Raw genomic sequence first — 22,136 nt, 5'->3', positions numbered from 1 at the left:
TTCTAATAACATCCCGCACGTACGTTTGCGGTGCTGTTCTCTTCCCCTCATATTCAGGGTAGAAAAACGTCAACGGAAGCGCTTTTTCGTGACCCGTTAGCATCATGTGCGGACTTATTCCCGTGGTGGAATGCTCCGTGCTGTTGTAAGCACCCATCACTTGTGGCAAGTGCTTTCCCAGTCATCCATGTAGCGCGAGCAATAGACTCTCAGCATGGATACCAGTGTGCGATTTTGCCTCTCGACTAGGCCATTCGTTTGCGGGTGATAAGTGGTCGAGTGGGCCTGCGCTACCTGCGACCTTTTCATTAACTCCTTCGTGAGATCACCCACGAATGCTTTGCCATTGTCCGATTGGAATGTGATGGGACAGCCATGCCTCGCTATCCACACATTTGTCAAATGATCGCATGTTTCTTCCGCCGATGCTGTCATGCAGGGTGCTGCCTCCGCATACTTCGTAAAATGGTCGATCATTACCAGCACCTGGTTATAGCCCGTTGCTGTCATGCAGATTTTCTGATGATCAATTTGCACCACTTCGTTGAAACCCGACGACTCTATTGACTGTAGGGGGAACCTTAGTTTCCTGGGATCCTTCGCCTGCTGATATGACAGGCATGCGGCGATCCAATTCTCACAAGCCTTCTTCAATCCCGGCCGATCGAATCGTTTCTGTATCCTGTCCACGCCTTGATGGCCCATCTGATCATGTGATCGAAAGAGCAATTCGGTCTGGTACAACTGTGGTAACACTATTGAATTGTATTTATAAAGGACCTTGTCCTCCTCTTTACGTTTACAGGCCACGATTCCGTCCTTGTTCAGGTACAGCAAGTCGTTTCTCTTCAGGTAGAATTGCTTCAAGATCTTGTAGCTGTCTTCTTCCAAGTCTCCCTTGTCAGGTGCTCCATTCTCGATCCATCTCTTCAGACTGCTCGTCATTCTATCATTTCGTTGAGCCCTTAGGAGATCCGACAGCCTGTACCTGGCTTTCAAATACGTCTTTACCACGTTCAATTGCCCACTCTTTATTTCCGGAGCATGAGCATCGTCCATCAACTTGACACACCATATCTTTTTCAAAGGCGTCGCTTCCTGCACAGATGGTTCCAGATTGGTACGGACGACCGCACCATGTGACAGCAATCTGGTTGGGCGTTTCGAAACTGCTATCAGCTCGAGCTCGTCTGCGGCATTATCTATCACAGTTCCCTCTTCATCTGAGGTGTATCTGTCCCTGTCTGGATCCTGATGCATTTCTCGGTCCAACCCGCGCTGCTTCCAGTCTAAAAAAAGGAGTGGATTGCGATCTCTGACATATCGGAATTGGAAGTTGTTTCAGATGTGTTGTCCCAGGACTGGGGCCTCGTGTCAACACTTGAGCCGACTGATTCCCCAACATCATATTCCAAGTTGTCTGAGATGTTTCTCGACTCCCCGGACAAAACTCTGTCCATTGGTCGCTTTGAATCCGAATCCCCGGACAAAATTCTACCCCTAGGTGTACTCGTCAACCTCTCCCCGGACAAGTCGTGCTGCACGGGCTCAAAGGTGTCTGACTCCTCAGTCAAGTCGTCCTTGACGGGCTCGAAGGTATCAAACTCCCCGGACATTGTCTCGTCCCCGGACGAACAATCTGGGCTCGGCTCGTATTCTTCTTTTGCATCCGTGAAATGCACTCTCCTCGCGAAGCTAGATTTCGACTTGATCCTGACTTCCTCAGTGGCTTGGGTCTGATTCAGTGTCCCATATTCAGTGAACGAAGTTCTCAACAAGACCTCCTTCGGCATCGAGCTCACCAGCTGTTTGACTATCGACCTGCAATCCCGTTCAACGCCTCGGCTGCGAATGGAGACTGGCCTCTTCTTTGTTCTCTCAGTGACAGTCAACCGCTGCATGGTCTCCATCCTTTCACGATCATGCCTATCCACTTCCCTGTCCAATAAATCATGGAGCTTCCCCATGACGTCCGGCGCCACGTTCACCGTCCTGTTCAATAGAGCCATGCTGTTTATACCCAGCCTGGTAAGTTCTTGCTGTACCAAATTGGATCGTACTAGCAGGTCCAACGGAATGGGCTCGCCTCTGGCTAAAACCTTTATCTCCGCGGCCGTCTCCACTGGAAGGTCAGGGTGTCCGGGTATAGGATGCCCTGACTTATCTAACCACCTAGTAAGTGGCAGTTTGTCGTAGGTTTCCTTGTCCAGAAATGAAAACCCGTCTTTGATTTCCGATTGGTTAGCCTGCTTCTCCTCGAGGCGCTCATAAAATTCTGTATTTTTATTGAGGCTATCTGCGTTCTGGTGCTTGTCACGGGTACGGTGCTCTATGATCATGTGGTATCCATCCAGGCGCACGATCCAACGACCAATTTAACTTTGGTCCATCGAATAGGTTTTCAGCCAGGCAAGGGCACGATTATCCACACGTAACTTGAAGGGAGCACTCCCCAAGTAGGCCCTGTATTTTTGCACGAAAGTGATCACCGCGAACATCTCCGCTTTTGGTGCGCCGTACTTGATCTCAGTATCACTCAGGACTTTACTCCCGTAGGCTATCGGACGAAGAACCGTTCTCCCGTTCCACTCCTGCTCCTGGTGAAGTATGCCCGATATCGCAACCACTGATGCATCCGTGTCCAGCTCGAACATCCCCTTCTCTATTGGCATGCCAAGGACCGGTGCCTCGCAAAGTTCACGTTTGATGTTCTCAAATGAAACTTGTGCCTCATCAGTCCAAGTGAATTTTTTTGCCCTTATTTCTCATCAACCGCTGCATGGGGTATATTTTGTCAGCATACCACTTGATGAACTCTCGATAATAAATAGCGAATCCCAAAAAACTCATCAGCTGTGTATCTGTTTTAGGTGCCTTCCAGGTCAGCACCGCTTCAACCGCTTCAGGATCTGGTCTCACTCCATGTTTATCCACCAGGCGGCCCAGATACTTTATGGAATCTCTGAGGATTTCACACTTAGAGGGTTTACATTTCAGACCCGCCTGCTTCATGCAAGAAAACACCTCCTTCAACCTCTCTATATGGTCTTCTAAGGTTGGTGTTGCAATCACGACATCATCGACAAAACACATGATGAGATTCCCGTATTTCTTAGTGACGCTCGTGAGTGCCTGGGCCATCAGTCGCTGGAATGTGGCCGTCGCGTTGCACAATCCGAACGGCATCCTCTTCCACTGGAACAATCCCAGCTCGCACGCGAAGCCTGTTTTTTCTCGATCTTGCTTTCGGAGTGGCACTTGCCAGAACGCAGAGCCCAAATCCAACGTCGTGAAGAACTTCGCGTCTCCCAGCTTGGATAGGCTCTCATCGATGCGGGGAATCGGGTATGCGTCCTTTATAGTCACTGCGTTCAGATAACGGAAATGACAACAAAATCTGAGTTGCCCCCTTTCTTTTTCACCATGACCACGCCACAAGCCCATGTCAAACTCCATTAACATCTCGATTTCCTTCCTACACGCTTCTGACTTGTGAGGGGTCATCCTTCTCGCCCCTTCCCTATGAGGTACCGAGCCCTCTTCTATCTCAATCTCGTGTTCTACAAAATTACAGCAACCTATGTCGGCCTTATGTTTCGAAAAAATGTCTGCATTCCGACTTACCACCGCTCTGAGCGAATCTAGTTCCTTGTCTGATATTTTACCCTTCAAATGTTCTATCTCAGGTAGGACCGGTTTATTCGCTGCTAACTCTGTTTCTGTCGGCCTCTCGGGAAAATTGGAACAACTAGACAGCCCATCATCTGTTTCCGACTTCATTGAAAACAATTTCCTTGAAGATTTCAATTCATTTACTCTCTTCATCATACATTCTTGGTTCGCATGCAATGGACATCTAGTTACATCAAACTTTTTCAAGTTCTCCACACTCTGAAAGTCTGTATTCAGAGGCAAAGCATAACCAAGTTTCTTTCCCCTTTGTATTGTCACTGTTGTTACTTCTGTGTTCAATAACACATTCACACACAGTCCGCTCTGAGTGAGTGAGAAGCTTCTTCCTAAAATAGCCGAGCTTTTACTGTTTGGATTTGGTACCAGATACACCTGTCTGTCATTGCTGAGTTCATTCAAGTTCCTCATCCTAAACGTCGCTACTACGGCTTGGTTTGGTTTTAATCTAACTTTTCGATCCAGAAAAATGGCATCTTGGCCTGGTTAATTAAGATCTTATTAAGGGGTTTCTTTTCATGATTTCTCTCAGGATCCTTGATGATAATCAACCCGTCATTGAGATCGATCGTGACATCAAAGTTGCGTACGAAATCCCTTCATAAGATGAACTGATCGGATTCTTCCAAATTCTCCACTACTAGGAAGCTCATCCAAAGATGTCTTCCTCCGAGCTGCAGTGAAATGATCGGGATTCGTCCAGTCACATAGATTGCTCCCTGATTGGCAGCTGCCAACCTGATGTTTGTCGGTATGAGATCCGGCCTCTCGAAACCCATGTCGGTCCAAGTTTTGACTGGCATGACACTAACCAATGCTCCCGTGTCTAGCACTCCCTTTACTGAAAGTTGTCTGCCTTGCACGTCCAGCACGTGTGCGGCCAGATCGGCCTCGCAACCTATATGCACCGCATCTTGTTCGAGCATGGCGTTGTGTCCGATTCGTCTAACCTTCAGCTCCTCTTGACCAATGTATATCCAGCCAATCTGATCGTTCGCATCAGTTACGTGAGCTTTTGTGTAGATATTGATGCCATCCACATTCATTAGAATCGGGTATGGGCGATGGACATCGATGTAATGTCCATCCACTTTTATCAGCCTCGGACCTCCTGTTGTGAGCAGCGCTCGCACTGCCCTGGAGTCCAGTTTGGGATCTTTCTCCTTCAGGTAGTCGGCATAGATGTCCAGGTGGACTAGTGTAATCTCGGATGGTTCACTCAAGTTCTTGACCACCTGGTGCCCTGCGACTAAGATAATGGACATTATTTTTGTCCCCTGCTTCGTCATGCCGAAAGTTCTCCCAGATAAAACGTTCAGTTTTTGTCCCTGTTTCCTGGGTTCCTCTTTGTCTTCTATTTTCGTCGTTTTACCCAGAATATTAAAACTTTCCCGAAGATCTGTGCTCTCCAGCTCCGACCATAGCCACTGCTCCACTTCTTTCGTTGCTAGCTCCTGTTTGACATTCTGCAACGCTGTCCTTGCCACCAGACCGTAACCCACCTTGAGTGGGCTAGCCGACTCTGCCTCCAGGTTCGAGGCTACCACTTCGTCAGGCAGTGTCTTTACCTTCTTAGTCGTAAAGGTGCTCGGTGTCGTCTCCTTTCTCCGAGACTCGGCCTCGTTCATCAGACGTGCTCGACTGGCCTTGACACCCGAAAGCGCCTCCTCGTGGCGGGGATGTTTCGCGTCCGCTACTGCATCCAAAAATTGAGTGCAATCCGACTTGAAGTGTCCCTCCAAATTACAGAAGAAACACCTCGGACCATATTTCATGATGAGCCCTCTGACGTACATTTCGTGATCCTCGTCGGTCGCGTCGACGTCATCGACAAAGTAGCCTATTGCCTTCATGTTCTGTTTGTATGCAGAACACGCGGAAACGTGATGGTCCATCGAACCACAATTCGCACACGACCTCCTCTTATCCATGTCATCGCGAGGTTTGTACCAACTGGAGTTCGCACCAGAGTTTGTCCCGCTATAGTTACCATAATTGCTGTAACGGTTTTGCGCCCTCGGTTTTATGAGTAAATACTCGCTTGACTTCATACGCAAATCATCGGGCGTGGGTACCTGGTCAAGTGACAGGGTGAAGTGTGTGGCCAACATCGTTTTCAACTCCTCACTCTTTACTCCGTCCATGAACTTCGAAGCAATCGCCAAGTTTCGCTCGGATATTCTCTCATCGGGATTGCTTCTCCTCCTAAGCAATTCAAGGTCGTCCAAAAAATTGTCTATGGATTCGTCATCTCTTTGACGCCTCTTTTCGAACTTCACCATAGCCTGGTGCCCTTGTACTCCAGAGCCGAAACGATTCAGCAGGATGTCGAATATCTTGCGAGCGCTGTCTCTCTCATTGGCTCTTTTCGCCATTACACAGTTTAGTGCAGTGCCCTCCAGGTTGCTTGTTAGCGCGCTACACTCTTGTTTCTTGGAGAGACTCTCTTCCTCAAAGTGCAACTTCATCACCTCTATCCAAGTATCAATGCAGCCGTCCGACTCGTCTTTGTATGACTTCGGCTTTTTCAGTGTCCTTCTTGACCTGTCTCCTCTCTCGGTTGACTTCGAGAGTTTGGTGATGAATGTTTCGAGAGATCTGTTCAGAGGCTCAAACATCGAGGCATACATCGTCGTGTCCTGTGAGACTGTAGTCAGATCTGGCACTGAACTGACTTGTGGCACAGTTGGCAACCTTGTCTCCGGAGTAGCATCTGCCTCCGACGGGACTGGATTCGTCCAGCCAGGCCTCGACGGGGCTGCCCTTGGCCGCTCCCTATTCCTAGGTTCGTAGTTCGTTCTCGAGCTTTGCTGGGCTCTGGCATAGCTGCCCGAACCATCTCCATCATTCGCATGGCGTGAGCGCTCCCTTGGGTTGGAACGCTCCTCCCAATTGCCCCCGTTCAAGATCGCGTCAAGTTTCCGCATCATTAAGTCAGATTTGGCATCTAACCTTTTTTCCAGGCTAGTCATCGTGTGGGCGTAGGTACTATCATGATCGTTCAACAATCGCTCGATCTCCCTCGTCATCCTAGCCTCTCTTTCGTGTGACTCCTTGTTTGCCTGTGCCAGGCTCTCCGCCAGGCATTGATCGGTGTTGCGAATCAATTGAGCCTGATCAACCCTCGCCTGCGACTTCACGTGCGTTAGTTCATCTCTCAGATTCTCTCAACCCTGGTGAGCTCTCTCGTCAACTTGATCTATTCTCTTAGTCATGTCCCGTCTCAGTTCATCCAGACCATTCATTACGCCAGCGAACATGTCACTTATATCGCCAGTGGCCCCAAATGACGGGGTTAGTGTTCTGATTTCAAATAGAAACAGAAACATGAATTAATTTATTGCATTCACAAAATGTGACGCCGCCGCCACCACCAAAAGAAATATGTTTTTATTCCCTTGCAAAAGGAAGGGAAATGCTATTGGAATAATTCGTATAACGTTTTAAGCATTGAGAATTGAAACGACTATTCTCATTCAAAGCGAATATTAACGATTCCTCTCGTGAAGTACGAGCATACGAAACCTTCTTCTCGTAAAATACGAATGTACGAATAGAGAATACGAAGTTAAGAAGTAATTTCTCATTTGATACGAAAAGTGGCGTGATTTCCCCATCTGAGTATAAATAGAAGCTCAAAAATACGGGAATTCATTCCCAACAATATCTCTTCTAACACCAACACCACTCTCTTCAACCACCCCCAACCAATCTCTAAAATAATATCTACTCTCAGTAAAAATATCTCTAATCTCACCCTTAAAATAGATATTGAGTCAAAAGGCAACTTGCTGTAAATTCATACTAACTTCTTTTCTAATAAAATATTTCTCAGCGAATTTTAGATTTACTTTCTAAGATAGAAAGTAGAAAGGACCCTTTATTCCTAGCAAGCGTTTTGTCCGACGTATATAGTTTTGCTAGCGTAATAAATTGGTGCGACCAGTGAGGCATTTACCTTCTAAAAATTCGCAAAAATTGCTAAAGTCTCAAAAAGAGATAAACAGCAAAGATTCCAATTCTCAAACAGGAGAATTGTTGAAATTTTGATTACAAATAAAGAGAAGTAATAAATTTCCAAATCGGAAATTTAAGTTTTCTAAATAAATTTATAAATTTTTCTATCTTTTTTTTTAAGTTTTAAACTAAAATATAATATGGCTGATATCTATATGCCTAAACGGACAAATCGTCCTACAAACGTTTATGGAACTACAATTCCATCCAGTATAATTGGCAAATTTAAAAAGAAATAATAAACACCAACTATTTATTTGGCCAAAACTAATATTTTTTTAACATTCTTTTTTTATAGGCCTTTTCTTTTCTCTTTTATAAATATTTCGTTTGTAATAAAAGCACAAGACACCAAAAATAACTTTTTAACAAATAAATTTAAAAATAACTTTTATAAATATAAGACTTAATATCTGTGTACGATTTTACTAGTTTGACTGCCGCCATCTTTTCCAAAGAGTTTTCCGCGGCCCTACTCAGGCTCCTCACTTCAAACTGCAGCGCTGAGTAAGGCCGCCATCAAGCTTGATATATCTCCTCCAACATAATATCCAGCTCTATTTTTCTTCTAAACTCTTCCTCTGCCACTGGCTTTTTCAAGAATTCTTCTTGGAACTAAAACAAATTTATATAGTATTTCTATGTTGCCATGCCACTTGAATAAAAAAAATTTTTTATTACTTTTAAAATTGGGTGTATTGTAAAACAAACTTACATCCTCCCCAAAGAATAAGGACAAAAAGTCCATTGTTTCTTGCGAAACCACATGGTTTCCACTCCATGGGCTCCGAATTTTCTTCGCGAAGCACCTACTTTGTATTGAGCCCAGCTCAAATAGTTCATCGGTATTCAGGACCGGATACTTGAAGACGTAACTCCGGTCCATATAGATCATGAATTCCATGGGCGTTAGATTTGCACCTTTTTCTACTAATCCGTCGTAGATTTCCACCCTTCTCTCGACTTCCTTGTCCTCCAGCAAGGCTTCGTGTTTAAAATCTAGCTCATCCCGTAAGTTTAAAAACTTCTCCGGGAAGTCCACCAGATTATCTTCGGGATTGATAAAATTCATTCTGGACGATGAAAATTTTTTTTTTAAAGATAAAATACAGATCGTTCAAACTAAAAGGAAAGCAAACAAATGATGTTGCTTTCAGTCCTCTTTTATGAAGAGATGTTTTTTTTTCATTTTCCTCCTCCAATAAGGAAGGGGAATGCAGTTGTTAAAAATTAACATCGGCATAAACGAATAAAAAATCATTCCACTGCTAGATCTCAACAAATCAAAATTAAGTGGAAAAACCACGACATTGAACCAGAGTGGAAAAAACCACAACATTACAAAACGAATGGCAAAGAAATTACGACTTAAAAAGAATCACTTCCGAAAGACGCCGAATAGCAACGGCCAATCAGAGCTTAGATTTGCAAAAAAGCAAAAACAGCCTTTAAAAACTAACTGATATACAGTTGTTTTCATTCTTGCTCAATTCCACATCTTGCATTCAAAACCTCCTCTCTCTCCAAAAAATAAATCTCCTGAATTCCTCAACAAAATTGAAATCTAACTCAGATTTCCCATCACAAAAAATCCACAAAATGACAAATCCAAGTAGTGAACTAGAGGAAGGTGAACTAATGGACCAAGATCCTGTTCTAACCACTCTCGAGGAAATGCTTAAAGTGAGTACTTTTAAAAATTCTTTTGCTATCATTCACCACCAAAAAATAAATTTGCAAAAAATTTATTTGGTTGGTCTTTTAACTCTAATAATACTTTCGAATCAAACCTCAGCATTTGATCCGAAAGAACAATTATATGCAAATACTGCAAATAATCTTCGGGTTGCTCATTATGATTGTCAACTAATGACTTCTAACAAAATGTTCTCTCTAAATAAAGTAGCACCTTGCAAAGTCCAACCAGAAAATATTAAAGTAGCCCATGCTTATGTTACTCTATATCGGAGACATTATCGCACAAAAGTAAATGCGACAATGTGTCGAATCAAACACCAATCAATGCGTTGGTTCTGCGATTCTTTTGATTCGAGTGGTATCGACGCTCGACAAAATATGATCACTACTGATCTCCATTTATCTGCCGATCAATGTAAATCGGCCGCCGACAGAGGCTATCTTAACCTAGGCTATGCTAGTATTGGAAATATTCCTTTCAAATTTAATGTTAAAACAGTAACTAATGCCCATGCTGGCAAAGTTGACGGCAAACATCATAACGAATGTGATGGCCGTTCTTGGATTAAATTGGACACTTTTGAAACTTACATGCAAAATGTAACTCTGACTGTTAACCTCAAAGATGGAACAGTCAATAATTGGCAAAACATTCCTTTGCCCTGTCCAGTGTCTACAAATGGATGTGAAACAACATCCTTAGACGCTTTTGCTTATACTTGGGAAGAACCCAACAATTGCATTTTCACTGTTTTAAACAGATTTCCGGCTAAAATGATTCAAAACGAAGAATCATACTATATAATTAAAGGCGATTCTAGCCCGTCTATTCATTCTACCCATACAAGGGATTCTCAAAAATTTATGCTACAGGTGATGAATAAACCGCAATCTCTTTGTGGTCATCCCAGAATAGTGTATCCAACTTCATATGATTCACTTTTTATTGCATACACTGACGGTTTCAATATGGATACTGGAATCCAAGTTAAATCAACCCCAGAAACGGGAACTATTCATAATGCCGGCCAACCAAATTCTACTTTTCTCACATTAAGTGATGATTCGCCGCCACTCCAATTTTCAAGTCATCAAATTGACTACGAAGCTCATTTAGGAACCAAATTGGACTATATTCTTTTTTATAGCTTCTACATGCTCAGAACGGCCGAGTTAGCCCTTCTGCAAAATCAATGTGAGCTAGAACGCTCCTCAATATTAAATACTTTAATGCTTTCACTTGAAAGCCCACGTTTGGCTGGCTGTATTCTAACCAAAAACCACTCTATGTTCTTAGAGACCAATGGCAATGTTGCCTGGCTCTACCATTGTCCGAAATTTTATTCACCTTTGCAATTAATGGATGAATGCTATAATCGCATTCCCATTATGTATAAGGAAAACATTCGATTTGTCGATCGAATTACGCGACAAACTTTTCAGTCGGCAGATCTACAAGACTGCTCCGACAAACATTCGAATCTCTTTCAACTAGATGTTGATGATGATAAGTCCTGGATTGAATTAACCCCTCAAATTACAAGGGCTACAGGACCATATCTCTTTGAACCAAAAGAGATAATTCAAAAGATTAAGCATTCTTTAGCCTCTAGCCAAGGCGCTTCAATCTACACTTATGCTCAAATGCAAAAATTCTGGAATATGATTTCCGATAATTCAGAGATGAAAGGAATACTGCAAAAAGTATCCAGGTCCTTTCTAAATGCTAAAAAAATTCTTTTCAAGGACTCATACAGCCCACTAGGTTCTTCCCAAACAATCTATTTGGACTATCTCATCTCTCCAAATTTTTGGAAAAACGAATACACCCGTATATTCGGGAAAGTACAATATTATTTAGAAAAATGCGGAATAGTCTTCGCCTCTTTTCTATTTGTGAAATTCATACTAGATTGCCTTGTATTCATAATAAAGGCTATGCATATTCACAAAATCACCGGCCGCTCACTACACTTTGGCAAAGTATTGCTTGCCGCTTCATATAATATACTTTTCACTTCCATAGTGACCTCAATTTTCACTCAAGATGAGCAAACTGAAAAAATAGAACAAGAATTTGATCAGAAAATACAAGCCCCTCTTTTAGAGGAAATTGATAAAATAAACCAGGATCGCATGTATCCTCATATCCAATTAACAAGTTTTGAGAGAAGAACTCAAAACTTGGATCACCCAACAAACCCAGTCTAATAAAAAAATTCTACTGTTCTAGGATATACCAACTGATTCAACTATGGACGCAACACTTGATGACGACTTGAGAGATTTTGAGGATCTTCTCTCACTCCTGCCACAAACCGATCCACTGGACTCGCAGATTTCAGCACTCACTCAACAACCAACTGTTTCTACTACTACAACACCAACTGCAAAGCCGACATCAACACGATCCTTCGTTGAGCCACTACTTCAAACCAATTCAGCTGTCCCAATAACTACAGCATCACAGCCACCACCCCTAAAAATTTCACCCCCTGATTTTAAAATACCCCTGGTTCCCTCGAATTCCAAAATTAAAAAACGGACTCAGATTGTAAAACCATATAAGATACTAACGGCACATACGCCGGTATCAACTTCTCAATATCCAATGACCATTAGGCGACAGCCCTTGCACCCCACTGAAATAAAAACTAAATTACATATTCAGTTAGAAAGGGAACGATACATTAATTCTAACAGTAATCCCGGCTTCGATATGGATCTCAATTATGCTTTGAATCCAATAACCAATCGTTTTGAATTAGAAGCCTATCACCCTATAAAAAAAATGTATTCCATAACTACTTCCCTTCTTGAATATCAAAAAATCTATGTCCCAGCAAAATATCTGACAGCAAAGTTACAAACCCCCCAGTTAGATGACTATACTGAGCAAATTCAGCGCAGTCATATCCATGAAACGCATCAAATCCGGGAGCTGAAAAAGCAAATCCACAATTTGAAAACAAAAAATCACCAACTTATAGCCCGGTTGGAAGGAAAATTGTAAAAAATTTATCCTTTTATTTAAACATTTATTCTTTCGCTTTATATAGCTATGTAGTATAGCTATTAATTTCCTTTCTCAACAATTTTGACTTTTATAAAAAACAAAAAACACAAAAAATACCCCCTTTGTATGAACCAGCCCTCCCCTTATTACGCGTTTGGACAGACTTCACATACTTCAGGAAGAAAAGGAGACTTCGGAAAAAGAATGTTTAAGGAATAAAACTAACCTTCAAACTTTTGAGAAACAAATAATTTTGATGTATTTTATTTTATAGTTAAATCCCTTGGTTGTGTAAACTCTATTTCGATTTATAAATGTAACTGATGTGTTTATATTCATTCAAGCTTGACTCAAAGTATCAGTTGTTCAAAAACATCTGCTACCTGTAATACCAACAAACTATTGAACCAACTTTATGAGATTGAAAGAAAAAAGCTTCGATCGATCAACAATTACCCCACTATTCAAGTGATAGTAATAAAAATGAAAGTTTCAGTTTTTTTCCTCTCCAAATAGGAGGATGGATATGTTCTGAGTTCAAATAGAAACAGAAACATGAATTAATTTATTGCATTCACAAAATGTGACGCCGCCGCCACCACCAAAAGAAATATGTTTTTATTCCCTTGCAAAAGGAACGGAAATGCTAATGGAATAATTCGTATAACGTTTTAAGCATTGAGAATTGAAACGACTATTCTCATTCAAAGCGAATATTAACGATTCTTCTCGTGAAGTACGAGTATACGAAACCTTCTTCTCGTAAAATACCAATGTACGAATAGAGAATACGAAGTTAAGAAGTAACTTCTCATTTGATACGAAAAGTGGCGTGATTTCCCCATCTGAGTATAAAAAGAAGCTCAAAACTACGGGAATTTATTCCCAACAATATCTCTTCTAACACCAACACCACTCTCTTCAACCACCCCCAACCAATCTCTAAAATAATATCTACTCTCAGTAAAAATATCTCTAATCTCACCCTTAAAATAGATATTGAGTCAAAAGGCAACTTGCTGTAAATTCATACTAACTTCTTTTCTAATAAAATTTTTCTCAGCGAATTTTAGATTTACTTTCTAAGATAGAAAGTAGAAAGGACCCTTTATTCCTAGCAAGCGTTTTGTCCGACGTATATAGTTTTGCTAGCGTAATATTAGTCCCAAAGAAGATGAGGTCAACTGCGGCTGCAGCCTGGTGCTTGATGACGCACCGCCTTTTTGCTTGCTCATCGACGTCATCAATCTGTCGAACGTTGATGACGCTCCCGTCGTTATCCCATCTGACATGAGCCTGGTCGGCGAGGCGGACGACGCCTTCCTGCTCATGTCGTTCCTTGGGCACGGTGTGAAGTTCACATCCGGAGGGGTTATCTCCGGGTAGTCATAACTGGAAGATAAACCTTCAGTCCGTAGTGACGCCATGCGCTCATCGTACAAAGACTTCCAGCTCTTCTTGGCCTTCGAATCCGGTTGTTCTTCACTCGGGCTTATACTCTACATCATCGCGTTGTTGCTCTGCTTGGCCAGAGATGAGTGGGTATTAGCTGAATGTGAATTTTCTCTCCTCCACCTATGACTCTTGGTCTCCGATTTGGACATTCCCTTGAATAACACTTCCTCTCGCGGCTCGACCTCGGAACGCTCCGAGGTCTCCTCCGTCCTCTCAACTTCCTCCCGCTCGAGGTCCTCGCTCGGCTCAAAGTCGGGTCGACTAAGCGTCCGTTCCCCTTCGTCAAAGGGGTCCACAAGCGTCTCGCTCGCGGGTCCGACCTCGGCGCTCCGCGCTTGATCGCCATCGAGGTTTTTCTCGCTCCTTAGTTTCATTTCGCTCACTGAAAGATCAGGTTGACCTTTAGTCGATTCGGTTTCGGCAAACACGTCGGAGGCGCTGCTAAACGAGGACTGGCTACGCCTAGTTTTAAATTTTTGCGTGCTGCCCTTGCTCAGCCTGGGAATTTTAGTAGTCGATCCTAACGAGTCCCTGCGCTGCATACTTTGTGACAAATAACAAAATTCTTATTATTTAATGGCGATGCACACGTACCGCAACAAGTTCAAGTTAAATTACTTAACGCTGCCTCTTCGATCTCGTAGGTATCAAAAAATGTCACTTAGACTTTTCAATGACAGTCTTAGTGATTCAGCTAAAGTTACACACAGGGCCTACTCAGTATTGATATAATGCTAACTCAACCCTGTTGTATAGTATAACAGTATCACAAAATTTTCACAAGATGTAATCAACACACAAAACACAATTGATAATCAGATAAGAATATCCTACAGGTGACAGCGACCTTTCGTCAGTATCAATTTATCGCCACATAATTTATCAAGTCACTGCTTTGTTAAAATCAAACAATCTTTGGTAAAAAGCAGTGATGATTCAGAAACAGATCAATAAAACTTAGTCTTAAAGAAAAAGACTTCCCTCAATCGGAACGATCCGAAAGAACAAAGCCCAGGATACAGTCTTCTCAAGTGGGTGTGTATTTGCCTAATACACCCACCGAGGTCTTCTTTTAGGTGTCCTGCGATTGCCCGAGAGCACCTACTAAGTAGCTCAAGGCAACCTCTGACCGAAAACTTCTAAAATCTATGAAACAGCTCCCCCACACCCGGAACGCTCCAAGTGCACGAGAGCAGGGAACAAATTTTCTTCTCAAGTGAGTGTGTAATTGCCTAATACACTCACCGAGCTCTTCTTTTATTTGTTCCCGGATTGCCCGAACTTTCCTATTAAGTAGCTCAAGGCAACCACACAACCAAAATCACAATCAAAAAAATTTTTTTTGTTCGGGTACTTCTGATACACCCGATCTAGAATCCAAAGTTGATCACGAATTTCAGGGTCAGAATGGGCTCCTATGTTCCTAATAAGCACGCCTAATATCCTAATATGATCTTGATTAAATGGATATTTTCCGTTTCCCAAATTGCTACAGAAGGTTTCCTCAAGTTTCTAACAAGGAAGGTTGTTAGGAGGTTTAAGTCACTCCGGAGGGTTACTTCGGAGGGTTGTTAAGACACTTAGCCTACTCCGGAAAGTTACTTCGGAGGGTACCATAGTCACCCGAGAAACTTCGGAGGGTCTCCCTTAACTCACTAAGGAGGGTCAATAAGAGGCTTAATGTGCTCCGGAGGGTTACCTCGGAGGGTTCTTCCAAAATTTTCAAGTTTTTGAAAAGGGCCTTCAACTAGCTTAAGAAAGCGTCAAAACAAGCTAAATTCCCTATGGGGTGTTGTTTTTAACTCCTTCGGAAGGTCTCGTGGAAAATCTCCACTAAGGAGGGTTGCTAAAAGGCTTAAGTCACTCCGGAAGGTTACTCCGGAGGGTTCCGCAAAAATCAGAAAAAAAAAGTTAATTTAGCGCATTAAAGCCTCTGAATGCGGTGCAACTTGCTTAAAACCAGGTGGTTGACACGGTCAACCTTCCCAGCAGGATAAAAAGGTGTTTTGATAAAATTTTCTGCCGCTCGGAGGGTTACCTATAATTTGGACCCTCCGAACCAACAAATTCTAAAATTTCCGAGATTATCTAAATTTTTCCGAGATTATCAACCCAAAAACGGTTGCGGTCCGGAAAAGTGGTCTAAAACGTCGACTTATGGTACCAAAATTATCCCAATCGGTTAACTAATTTTTGAGAAATTGCTAAAAACGTGTTTGTCCAAATGGCCATTTTTCACCACCTATATAGGTTCTGAGAAACTTTTTCCGCAATTCCTATCGAAAGTGCCTAAAAATAAATGAAACGAGCGTAGTAGCCCTGTACAGCACTGGAATTATGCAAAAAATTGGACCAAAATTGGTTTGGAGACAAAAATTTGGCCAATAACTATCAAATTTGAACCCTCCGATTCCTTCCTTTTCCAATTCTTAAGTCGTTAGCTCTATCTACGGAGCTAATCGGAGGGTTACTCAAGAATTTTTCTAGCAGCCGAGCACGTTATGCTAGCACGCTCCTATCACAAAAAATTTTATTGCTCTTACTCTAAAAACTCAAAAACTCGATCCCCAAAACAGGTTGGCAAAATTCAGAAAATTATCGAAATTTTGATCGAAAAATTTTGGTTTCTTCCAACTTTTACTGAGTCTTTTCTCACGCGGTTTCTTTGGTTAGGGGGATCGAACTACGTAGTTACTCCTTATATAAAAGCTTTTTGCTGTTGGGAAAAGCTCGGATATCCAAAAATCTGGGGGTCTACAGTTTGGTCGAAAATCGATAATTTTCGACGAAATTTGGGTGTTTCTTGGGTCTAATTAGAAGATAATTAATATATAACAAGGATAATAACCTATTAGTAGTCGTTAATGAATAGTTATATACCCTCTTTTGCACCAAAATACCCGAATTAAGACCCTTAACTCGGAAATTCGTAATCGATGGAGGGTACAATCGGACCGCGCCAATCGTGCCCCTCACCACTTAAGTTTTGATGAAATAGTACCCGAACGACACCAAAATTGTTTCAACGATACCCAACAGTCGTTGTGGATGTTGTCCCTGATGTCCCTGTTGAGTGTGGAACACGTCGGTCAGCTTGCCACTCTACCCTCCGGCCACCGGCAAAATCACCATTAACGTGCTTAAATACTCAAATTACACTCAAGGGAGGGTATCCAACCCTTCACCAAAACACACAATCTAACTATCAGAAATGATATAAATCAATCTGAAACAACAAAAAATAGGAAGATCAGATCACATCTTGTCCGGAAATAACATATAAACTGTCACTTTGTGTTTTATACTGTTTTTGGTCTTTTTTGGATATTTTTTACTGTTTTTTGTATTTTTTGTTTTCAAATAAATTTATTTTTTGGTTTTTTGTTGGTTATGCACTATTTTTGTTTGGTTTTACGCTTTCTCTTTAATTGTTTTTGGTCCCGGGACCTTGGGACAAGCGGGCTCATGACTTCCCACCTAACCCTCCGGCCCCCGGAATTTTCGGTGTTAACTAAGTTAAAAAGCTAAATAGTACTAGACGGAGGGTACGCACCTTCCCTCTAGAACAATTACGGTCATTAAGGCCTCTAACTCGGGCATACGCCCGGAGCGGAGGGTTCGTCGCTGAAACGCTTGCTGATCATGATGGTCTCATGCCTTTAACAGGCCCACCCAGGAACGCCATAAAAACGTCTATGTAACATTCGCCCAAATACTACACAGCGACGGAGCGTAGAAAAAGTACCTATTAACGACTGGCAGGCGTCAGTTACCTTATTCTTACTCGTTTTTCACCGTCTCGACCTTGCCAGTTGATTTTCTGGTCTGTTTAGGGCTAAGTAAAAAGTTACTATTTTTAGGCCATCAGTCAAACGACTTTTGATCAGCTTTCGTTTACATGTGAACGCAACCACATAGCTGAGTCTCGGATCCTCAGACTACGTGATTTCTATTAAAAACACGGCTCGAATACCCTATTTTTATATGTTTTTGTGTGACAGTTCTATATTAAATCCATTGGAGATGGATTGACCCTTTCCTCTTCCTAGCTACTCATATTCTAAAATATCAAATTATACCGGTGTTAATTCGAAGTTTCACGACATCCAAGTAGCTACAAAGTCAGTTCTATATAGTCCCTTCACATACAACAGTCTCTGGGGGACCAAGCCTCCGCTCCCGTAATCTTCCCGAGATAACGTTCTTATCTCTTCCAATTTGTGGCACGGGAGGGTTCCGTGGAATATTCCTTCCCCACTGAAGCTTCCTTCTCCACTAATATCCACTGCTAAGGATCTTATCGTGTGTTATTGCCACGATAAGAGACTCCGTTTTTTTCGTGTTCCCGCACGACCATTTCTCACTATATTTGTTGTTGTTCTGTTTTTTTTGTCCTTTTTAGTCAAAATGGCCGTCTTTTTTGTATTTCTGAGAAATATTCACTCTTCGATCGAAATTTTAAAAATAAAAATTCTAGAAAATTCCTACCCTCCTTCGCAATACTTTTTCGTTACAGAGGCCTTTATTCGTTTCTTTCTGTCCCGCCGGAAGTTCGCGCAAAATGGTAGACTGCGTTAGGTTTTTTGATTGATCGTAGGTTTATCAGCATGAGATTTGTTTGTTCTAGTCAAGCAATTGCCTTATATTCTTGGTTGTCTACGTAAAGTTTGCCATGTCTGATTTTGCTGTTTGATTTGATTACCTGGCCACTCTTCACAAGGTCGTACCTTAGTTTCAGGACTTTCTTCTCAGCAGCAAGCTCTTCTGGTGATGGTTTTTTGGATACATAGGCATCAAACTGGGATTCTTTGAGTCGGTGAAAAATTACAACAAGAAATTACAACAAGGCAAAGTTCGGTAGTAATTTGGGCTTTAAATCGGCCCAAAAATTGCAACAAGGCAAATTTCGGTAGTAATTCGGAATTTAACTTTTTTTTAATTTTGTTGTTATAAGATAACTCAGGATGGTTTTTGTCTCAGATTATTTATTACAATTTAATTCTTTCAGTTTGATTTGAAAAAATCATGATTTTTCGAAAAATTTCCTTATTAAAACGTCGATTTTAACATGTGATAGGAATTTACAAAAATTGCCAACATTGAGATGTATTTTCTGAATTATCTCTAGGTTATGTCTGGGTTATCTCAAAAATGAGAGTTTTTTTGTTATTAAAACTCAAATATGATTTTTAAAATCAAATCTTAAAAAAGTGGACTGTTCTTTGAATTCAGCAACTTTTCAAAAAGAAAGTTCAAAAGAGATGAGAAACTGTTTTGAAGTCGTTTTCTGTCATGTGTGATAGACGTTTTTTGTCCTGTATGTAGACTTTTTTTGTCCTGCGTGTAGACTTTTTTTCCTGTGTGCAGACGTTTTTTTGTAGACGTTTTTTTATACTCCAATCCGAATTTCAGTTGTAATTAGTTGATGATGCTAGTTAGAGCGAAAACGTTCGACTTCGAATTAAATTGTATTGACTTATAACTATTTTGAACACTTTCACGTTAAACTCCATAGATGTTTGACTGGCTGAAATGACAAAGGGCTAGTGAAGTAACTTCGGTAACCGTGATAACTTTTAACCTTCTGATTTAAATTAAAAGAAAAGAAGCAAAAAATTGTTTTTACGTTTTACTGTCTTTTCCCTAATTCATGAAAATTTAAGGGTTTATTGTCCGCGTGAGTTGAGGACGAGTGTTGTGACATCGGGCACTTTGATGAAATAGTACCCGAACGATACCAAAATTGTTTCAACGATACCCAACAGTCGTTGTGGATGTTGTCCCTGATGTCCCTGTTGAGTGTGGAACACGTCGGTCAGCTTGCCACTCTACCCTCCGGCCACCGGCAAAATCACCATTAACGTGCTTAAATACTCAAATTACACTCAAGGGAGGGTATCCAACCCTTCACCAAAACACACAATCTAACTATCAGAAATGATATAAATCAATCTGAAACAACAAAAAATAGGAAAATCAGATCACATCTTGTCCGGAAATAACATATAAACTGTCACTTTGTGTTTTATACTGTTTTTGGTCTTTTTTGGATATTTTTTACTGTTTTTTGTATTTTTTGTTTTCAAATAAATTTATTTTTTGGTTTTTTGTTGGTTATGCACTTTTTTTGTTTGGTTTTACGCTTTCTCTTTAATTGTTTTTGGTCCCGGGACCTTGGGACAAGCGGGCTCATGACTTCCCACCTAACCCTCCGGCCCCCGGAATTTTCGGTGTTAACTAAGTTAAAAAGCTAAATAGTACTAGACGGAGGGTACGCACCTTCCCTCTAGTACAATAACGGTCATTAAGGCCTCTAACTCGGGCATACGCCCGGAGCGGAGGGTTCGTCGCTGAAACGCTTGCTGATCATGATGGTCTCATGCCTTTAACAGGCCCACCCAGGAACGCCATAAAAACGTCTATGTAACATTCGCCCAAATACTACACAGCGACGGAGCGTAGAAAAAGTACCTATTAACGACTGGCAGGCGTCAGTTACCTTATTCTTACTCGTTTTTCACCGTCTCGACCTTGCCAGTTGATTTTCTGGTCTGTTTAGGGCTAAGTAAAAAGTTACTATTTTTAGGCCATCAGTCAAACGACTTTTGATCAGCTTTCGTTTACATGTGAACACAACCACATAGCTGAGTCTCGGATCCTCAGACTACGTGATTTCTATTAAAAACACGGCTCGAATACCTATTTTTATATGTTTTTGTGTGACAGTTCTATATTAAATCCATTGGAGATGGATTGACCCTTTCCTCTTCCTAGCTACTCATATTCTAAAATATCAAATTATACCGGTGTTAATTCAAAGTTTCACGACATCCAAGTAGCTACAAAGTCAGTTCTATATAGTCCCTTCACATGAAACAGTCTCTGGGGGACCAAGCCTCCGCTCCCGTAATCTTCCCGAGATAACGTTCTTATCTCTTCCAATTTGTGGCACGGGAGGTTTCCGTGGAATATTCCTTCCCCACTGAAGCTTCCTTCTCCACTAATATCCACTGCTAAGGATCTTATCGTGTGTTATTGCCACGATAAGAGACTCCGTTTTTTTCGTGTTCCCGCACGACCATTTCTCACTATATTTGTTGTTGTTCTGTTTTTTTTTGTCCTTTTTAGTTAAAATGGCCGTCTTTTTTGTATTTCTGAGAAATATTCACTCTTCGATCGAAATTTTAAAAATAAAAATTCTAGAAAATTCCTACCCTCCTTCGCAATACTTTTTCGTTACAGAGGCCTTTATTCGTTTCTTTCTGTCCCGCCGGAAGTTCGCGCAAAATGGTAGACTGCGTTAGGTTTTTTGATTGATCGTAGGTTTATCAGCATGAGATTTGTTTGTTCTAGTCAAGCAATTGCCTTATATTCTTGGTTGTCTACGTAAAGTTTGCCATGTCTGATTTTGCTGTTTGATTTGATTACCTGGCCACTCTTCACAAGGTCGTACCTTAGTTTCAGGACTTTCTTCTCAGCAGCAAGCTCTTCTGGTGATGGTTTTTTGGATACATAGGCATCAAACTGGGATTCTTTGAGTCGGTGAAAAATTACAACAAGAAATTACAACAAGGCAAAGTTCGGTAGTAATTTGGGCTTTAAATCGGCCCAAAAATTGCAACAAGGCAAATTTCGGTAGTAATTCGGAATTTAACTTTTTTTTTAATTTTGTTGTTATAAGATAACTCAGGATGGTTTTTGTCTCAGATTATTTATTACAATTTAATTCTTTCAGTTTGATTTGAAAAAATCATGATTTTTCGAAAAATTTCCTTATTAAAACGTCGATTTTAACATGTGATAGGAATTTACAAAAATTGCCAACATTGAGATGTATTTTCTGAATTATCTCTAGGTTATGTCTGGGTTATCTCAAAAATGAGAGTTTTTTTGTTATTAAAACTCAAATATGATTTTTAAAATCAAATCTTAAAAAAGTGGACTGTTCTTTGAAGTCAGCAACTTTTCAAAAAGAAAGTTCAAAAGAGATGAGAAACTGTTTTGAAGTCGTTTTCTGTCATGTGTGATAGACGTTTTTTGTCCTGTATGTAGACTTTTTTTGTCCTGCGTGTAGACTTTTTTTCCTGTGTGCAGACGTTTTTTTGTAGACGTTTTTTTATACTCCACTCCGAATTTCAGTTGTAATTAGTTGATGATGCTAGTTAGAGCGAAAACGTTCGACTTCGAATTAAATTGTATTGACTTATAACTATTTTGAACACTTTCACGTTAAACTCCATAGATGTTTGACTGGCTGAAA

The 22,136-nt window shown here is 41.3% G+C and overlaps 1 protein-coding gene across 1 annotated transcript in view; it reads left to right on the top strand.

Moving 5' to 3' along the window:
• Positions 1-22,136, top strand: part of LOC134853352 (UV excision repair protein RAD23 homolog) — a 524,307-nt gene that overhangs the window by 375,792 nt on the left and 126,379 nt on the right. The gene's annotated exons all lie outside the window — the stretch shown is intronic.

This window comes from Symsagittifera roscoffensis, chromosome 8 (genome assembly GCF_963678635.1).
Source record: "Symsagittifera roscoffensis chromosome 8, txSymRosc1.1, whole genome shotgun sequence".
NCBI classification, from domain to species: Eukaryota; Metazoa; Xenacoelomorpha; order Acoela; family Convolutidae; genus Symsagittifera; species Symsagittifera roscoffensis.
This window is presented reverse-complemented; position numbering and strand designations above follow the sequence as displayed.